Raw genomic sequence first — 7971 nt, forward strand, 5'->3', positions numbered from 1 at the left:
TATTTCTGTAAATATAACCCAAAATCCTACCAGCCCTACAACTAACAATCACTATAGTAGATAGGGACAGTAATACAAATACAGGTCATATGGAACGAGTGAGTTAACACTAATATAGTTTAAATGCGATAATAAATCTTTCCAGAACATAAGATTATTCCATAACCAACTCACTTCTCGCCCAGTAGACAGTTGATAATAATTCTTTTCAATTCTTGGCTAGCTTACCTTCAAATCAGTAAACATTGCTTAGTAGTCTCAAAGCAGTATATATCAAACATTGGAACTCAAATGAGCATACACACTGAATTTAGGACACTAAAAACAGCACACACACCAATTGTGGGAATTTCATATCAATGTACATTGAATGGAAGAAACTCAAATCAGCACAGACTGAATGCAGAGACTAAAAACAGATCACGTAAATGATTGGAGTTTCAAGTCAGTATAAAATGAATGTAGGAAACATGAATCAGCATAAATGCAGGAGACTCAAATCATCACAAACTTAACGTATGACACTTAAAACAGAGTATGTTTTAAGTCAGCATACACTGAATGTAGGAAACTCCAATGATGACATACACTGATTTTATGAGATTACAAACAAGACATACTTATTTTCAGAGTCGCAAATTAATAAACATTGAATGAAAAAAACCAAATCAGGAGACTGAATGTAGGGATCTAGAATTAGCACAAAATGAATGGAGGAGACAAAACAGCACACAGTGATTGTTGGAGCTCAAACCAGTGTACATTAAGAAAAGTCAAGCATCTGTGTACACTAAATGTAGCAAATTATAAACACTGGTATGTAATATGATATGAATGTAAAGTATTCCTGATCCAAAAAACTAGCACAGAAGAAATTACACAAACAGAAAATCTAAAGGTTTCACCTACTTTTAGCAATTCTTTAAACAGAGTTGATATTTGAGTTTTCTAATAAATAAACAAACCTATCTGTTAATCAACCAACATGTACATTTCAGTTTTTTTGCAAATTCAATAACTCTTAACCTTTTCACAACAGGTGCTCCTTTAAACACTTTTCTGTGCAAGTCACTGTGTTACATTAAAAATTTAACTAAACACCTTTACTATCAATGTATGTGAATAAAATTAATATTATAATGTATGTTTTGATTCAAAGTTTTATTTTAACTATGTTTTAAGTCCTTTATTTCAAAATAACCTTTAAAAAACTACTTAAAACTTCAGATGTGTTGTCACATGACTAATGAGCTTCGAAAATTCTCTACTTTGGCTCTCTGTATCCTCAGTAATACAATGGTAGTTGATTAGAGGTTCGACTAGACAATAAGATGCTTACATAACTTTTTGACTTGCACAATTCAAAGTTCTCTGAATGAATAAAGCTAAAACAAGTAATACATATTTTAAACCCCTGACAGGTGCCATGCCCACCTTCAATAGATTTGTTTGCACTTTATAGCCTACATCTAGATGTTACATACACATGTGTATAGTCATTAGAAAGAGATCATTTTACACTCTAATCTAACAATGGATATTTTGAAATTGGTGTGCAGTTGTCCTCACAGAATACGTGTAACTGACTGTAGTGTCGTTGCCTGCTTGATTAACTATAGTACTTTCGGTTGTATATGACCTAAATATGTTATAGCTAGAGATACAGTTTAAATTGTACTTGGGCCTTACTATTATATTTTAGTTAATTATGTATTAGTTATGTTTAAAATACATAATTAAAAGGTTTAAACATTTTTTAAATATACATCATACTTTGCATCTGTTCTCAAGGCTTCCGATATTAAGCTCAGAATAAAAATTTTGCTGAAGGATTGTGCGTGTCTCATAAAGAAACTGGAATATGCTTCAAGGGCATCGTTGACTTGTGTTGTGATGAATAATAAGTGGTAAAGGACAAGAAAGGAAAATAAAACATTAAAAATTAACTATATGTTAAAAGGAAAAGACCTAAAACTATGAATTTAAAAAAAAAGAAAATCTACAATTCTACAAAAAATTAAAAGGTATGTATTTTTTTCTATTTCCTAATTGTAATTATTTCATTGCATTGTACATTGATGATAATCACTACAGTTTGTGATATGGTTGAGAAAATGAAAAATAAAATATAAACTTTTACCTTAAAACATTTTTTTACATCCTTTTAGGAAGATCTAGAGATTATGCAAATGAAATATGGGAACTATAAGATGAAGAAAAGTATTTTTATACTTAAAATGAAAATCATTTTGCACTCGATTTATTAACAGTTTGAGTGTAAGTAACTATAATAGAAAAAATAACATTTTTTTTTAAAACACTTAATTATAATAAAGTAAATAACTTATGATCTTTAACAAAATCTTACCAATTTTTGAGAGGATAAGTTAAGAAATCTCATAGTTAATGCATGTATTGTTGTACAAGTAAAATTTGTGAATTGATTTCTCCAAATTGCATGAGCCCAAGGTGAAAGGGTTAATGTCAGCAATGTATTTAATGATTGTACAGTTTACTTGTCAAATTATATTTTAATAATTACATTAGCAAATTTTAGAAAAATGAATTAAACTTGTGAAAGAGTAATGGAGATTTCTAACAGATTTTTAAAAAAATCTCTCAAATGTTAGAAACTGGTGTAGATATTGTAATGAAGCTAAAGAACCCATGATATAATAGCTAATTTAATCATTCTCTTGGTACCAATAGTCAAGAGTAACTAGTTTTTAGTAAGTCGAATTAATAAGTCCTACACACACACACAAAAAAATAATTTCTACAATTGTAAAGTTGAGAAGAAAATAAAATATATACCAATCTGAGAGCTGTCAAGCACAATCTGACCCTGATATAAGTGGTATATATAATTGTAAGATGTTAAGATTCATTGTTTAAATTGTTTGACAGGAATAATCTTTACTGCCCAAGCACACTTTTAACTTAGAGTACATGTAAACATAAATATATTGTTTACACAATTCACATAACCATTTCAAGTCACGAATTTTACGAAAAGTGGGGAAATGTAAAACATATTTGCTCTTTATTAAAGGCCTGTTTGCATGACTGTTCATGATGATTACGTTCTTGAGGTCGTTTAAATCCTTTACCACATTTACTACACTTCTGAGTTTTCTGCCAGATGTGCATGTATAAGTGATGCATTCGGAGAGATTTGGGTGAAGAGAATGTCCTCATGCATATACTACACAGCCATCTCTGACCAGAGCTTGTATGAACTGCCATAGATGACCACTTGACCCTTCGACCTGAAAAAATGTTAATGTCAACCAATAAAAAGAACAAAGATCTTCATATTTCATCACAATAGAAACTTTTATGAAACATGGCTATTACCTATAACCTTTTATTCCCTATTATTAAGAAACTAAATAGTGTAAAATGCTTTATAAAAACGTTTATTGAACTTGTCTAACCACATCAAACTTCAGTCAAAGAGAAAAGTGTTTCTAAATGATTTTCACAAACACACATGCTTCCTGCGTCTCAAAGCAAGGTTTTATTCATAGTTTAACAAAAATCTTAGTAGCCTCAGATCTGAACAATTTTGTCACACCAATTTAATAAATACACAGCAGTAAATTTACTTTTCATATTACAACATATTTATCTTTTATACTGTATGATAAAATAATGCATACATATATTATTACATAGTACAGTAAAGACCATCACGAAATAGGTTACAAATGCTAAGAAATGAAACAGTTGGCAGTTTGTCTACCACGGGTAATCTATTTTGCTGTATTTTCCAATTTATTATACACATATATTTTTACAAGCTGCTTGGACTGAATATGGTCCAATTGTTTGTTCTTAAATGACTGTTACTTAAATCTAATTCTAATTCGAGAGTACTTTACAATTAATAAATAAATACATCATCAAATGTCAAAACATTATGCATGATATCCCCAGCAATGCAAACTATTCAAATCTTTACATACATAGAGAACAACTCTAAAACTTTACACAATATTGCAATAATTTTCCTTCAAACTTTTGTAACAACTTACATGAACAAATTTCAAATTGTAATAATCAAACTATGTAGTATTTACCCACATTCTAAAAACTGAATCTTTTTGTGAAAACTTGCACAATATCCTTATTTAAGAAGATCAGAAAAAGGTAATCAAAACCAAAGCACAATGTGGTTGAACTGAAACTTTTTAAAAGATAATAATTAAACAGATATTCTAACAATACTGTAAAAACTGGATGGCCATTTTCAAAACAAAATACAATTCTAAAACTTGCAGAAGATAAAACGTTAGGAAAAAACATTCAAGATTTTAATTAAATAAAACTAAGTATAACAAAAACCATCTTTAACTAAAGATAAAAGTAGTTTCCTGCTTTGGTTTTGCATCTTTATGAAGAACATACATATTTTTCAAGCCTGATTAAAAGTGAATCATAGCATGAAACATTTCATGATATTTATGAGAAAGATTAGTCACCAACAGCCAACTACAGTCTACATATCATATGCTGATTTTAGAGTTTACATAATACTTTCAACTGGGGTGTCTAGCATCGTTCAGTCAGAAGTTTCTTTAGAAAGGCACAAGTTCACTTTTACAAAACATTTTAAATAATTTTTCACGAGAATATTCAGTGACTAAACAATTATATATATGCTTAAATGTAAAAAACAAACACATAGAATATTTCAACTTTTCTTTTGTCTACACCCAGCGTTTGCAGGACTGCTCATGCTGATTACGATCTTGGGGTCGTTTGAATCCCTTGCCACATTTACGACATTTCTGGTTTTTTTGCCAGATATGCATGTACAAGTGATGCATCCGTAGAGAATTTGGTGAAGAGAAAGTCCTCATACATATACTGCACAGCCATCTCTGACCCGAGCTCGTATGAACTGCCATAGATGACCACTTGACCCTTCGACCTGAAAATATATATTGTTATTCAAGTAAAAAAAATAAAGAGTAAAAAAAATTGAAAACACACTAAATATAAATATGTTCATGTAACATGAACAGGAAATGAACACCAGCAATTTTTAATTATTAATAACATCACAAATACTAAGTCACACCCAATTTTTATATTTGTTCCATTCCTATGATACTTTCTTGATTAACAAATAATTTTCACATTCATTAACAAATTAAAAAAACAAAAAACTTCTAAAGTAAACAGCTTCTAATATACAATTTCTTTTTAATCTTACAAATACAAAAGAAAATATACTCTTACAAAGCAAACTAAAAATTACTGCATTGAAACTAGTTCAATCAGCACTTAGCCTTTTTCATTACATCAAAGCTATTTTCCTATAATGCACTCTCATCAATGCTGGATCTATAAAGAGCATCTGGTGGGATTAAATAACCTTTCATATCACTCAACCTATAAGCTGGCATCTGTAAGTTAGTTACTGATACTTATTATGGTGGAGCAATTTCAAGCTTTGAATTTAAACTGGTGAATTATATCTTAGATTATGCATCTCTTGCCCAAATTCTGATATTCCAGGTTGAAGGATTTTCTACTTTTATCAAATAGAGCTGATATATTTAAAACTTTACAACAATAATCAATGATCTCCTGTAAGTTTCATTGTGTGTTTTATTATCTCCTATGAGTTTGAACATGTAAAAAAAACATTTAAGAATTTTAGTTCCAGAAATCATTCATTTCTGATAAGCAACGGTTTCTTTGTAGTAGTCGACAGTGAGAACGATACATCCAAATTTTCGTATTTTCATTAGATTAAAGATATTTTCCTATAATACACAACTATTAATTCTTGATTTGACTGATTTAAAGAGTATGAGATGTCTCACCTATATATACTGTACCTTTAAATTTCACTGTATGATTTCCATTTGCACTAACCTTATTGCTCAAATCATTTATCTTAATAGTGTCCTAAGTGCTATGAACTCCTAATTATTTATTTAATCATATTTAATGCTTTGTGTTTTCATTTCACAAACTTTCTCAGTCATTAACGTATTTTTCTCATTATTATATCCATCAGCTGTGGGGAATATGTAACACCTCTCAACCCAATGCATCATATGGACATTTTCTATAAAACAACCTTATACATAATATTACAATTTACTAAGTTTTTTTATAAAGCAACTCCAACTTGTCATAATACAGAAATACATATACATACACTTCTCCTTACTTCTCAAAAAACAAAACACTTAGAACTTTGTTTATAAACACTAAATATAACAGGTTATTGTCAAGTCACTTAAGAATAGAAAAAATCTTGACACATACAGTTATGTAATTAATGACATTATACAAATACCTAACTTTCCAAAGCACTTAAAACAAAAAGTGTTCAAATGCCACTTTGGTATAACTACTGATCACAGACACTATAAAAATGTTTTAGTGCCTCTTCAGGTACTGTACTATGTAACAAAAAGGTGCTGTTTTCAATATCTTTATGCAACCACTTTATGATTCAAAATTCCACTAATTCCAAAATCATTACAAACTAGCACACTTTCAACTCATATATCCACCAAATTACAATCTCTACTAGTAATTAAATTGTTTTTAAGAATTAACTGAAATGAAAGATAATGTTTTATTTAAAATATGATACTAACCAACTTCTGATCTCCACTAGCAAATAAATTGTTTTTATGAATTAACTGAGAGATAATCTATGATATATTCCTTCAACTAGTATACTCACCAACTTGCAATCTCCACTAGCAACTAAACTGTTAAGTATTAACTGAGAGATAATCTGTAATATATTCCTTCAACTAGTATACTCACCAACTTGCAATCTCCACTAGCAACTAAACTGTTAAGTATTAACTGAGAGATAATCTGTAATATATTCCTTCAACTAGTATACTCACCAACTTGCAATCTTCACTAGCAACTAAACTGTTAAGTATTAAGTGAGAGGTAATCTGTAATATTTACCTTAGATAAATGTATTTACAAAGTAGACAGGAAGTGAAAATATACTCTTTTAATGTGTTGCCAAAAAAAGCCCAAAAGTTTTAGCAAATAAATTGAGAAAACAAGTGAAAATTAATGAATATCCTACAACACTATCACTCTGTATGTAATATTGAAATACTTAATATGATTTTCTAAGAACATTAATGAATATGCAGTATATCTCAGGTGTGTATAATGAAAATACTATTACATTATTTATCATTTTATGTATGAAAATTAATATTAGCTTCCATAAAAAGCAAGATTCCTACTTAGATCACCCCTTAAAATCAGCCCAGTAATGCATATAGCTAATTAAATACATTGTTCTTATACAGATTACTTTAGATAACGACCTACTAACATTATTATTTTTCTTCAAAAATTAAGGAAAACAGTACTACAGTATTTACCTGTGTAACAATGACATATTCAATATGATTTTGCTAGATTACTAATGAAATTACACAACAATATGTATTGTGTAGCGTGAAAGAATGAGGTACTTAATATGGTTTTACTAGATTATTAATGAAAATACTACACCACTATTTATCATATTATGTATAACAATAACTAACATTTTACAAAAAAATTAATGAAAATACTAATACAAAATATTTATTGTATTGTGTAAGAAAGATATAATTAATATCACTTGCAATGTTACTGATAAAAATTCTACAACAGTGTTTATCATTTTATATATATATATCAATGACATACTTAACATTATCTTACTAGAAAATTAATGAACATGCTACTACGGTATTTATTGTGTTTTATGTAACACTGAAATACTGGTTTTTGTTATCTGAATTCTTAATATTAGAGGGAAAAATAACAAGAAATAAGGACTTCACTTTTTAGCTTAAAAAATCTTTATTAGCAAATGAGTGTATTTTCTGAACAATTTTTAAAAGATAAAATATTTGTAAAATAAAATTTCATTACATCTGCCTTCAACACTGATGCTTTCATTTCAAACATTTTTCA

The 7971-nt window shown here is 28.8% G+C and overlaps 1 long non-coding RNA gene across 2 annotated transcripts in view; it reads right to left on the bottom strand.

The window, feature by feature from the left end:
• Window positions 1–2379: 2379 nt before the first annotated feature.
• LOC111086522 overlaps window positions 2380–7971 on the bottom strand; it is a 17282-nt gene continuing 11690 nt past the window's right edge. For both annotated transcript variants that reach the window (XR_002611257.1, XR_002611258.1), the window contains exon 4: window positions 2380–4936. This is a non-coding gene — a long non-coding RNA (uncharacterized LOC111086522). The remainder of the gene's footprint in view (window positions 4937–7971) is intronic.

This window comes from Limulus polyphemus, unplaced genomic scaffold, assembly GCF_000517525.1.
Source record: "Limulus polyphemus unplaced genomic scaffold, Limulus_polyphemus-2.1.2 Scaffold1164, whole genome shotgun sequence".
Taxonomy (NCBI): domain Eukaryota; kingdom Metazoa; phylum Arthropoda; class Merostomata; order Xiphosura; family Limulidae; genus Limulus; species Limulus polyphemus.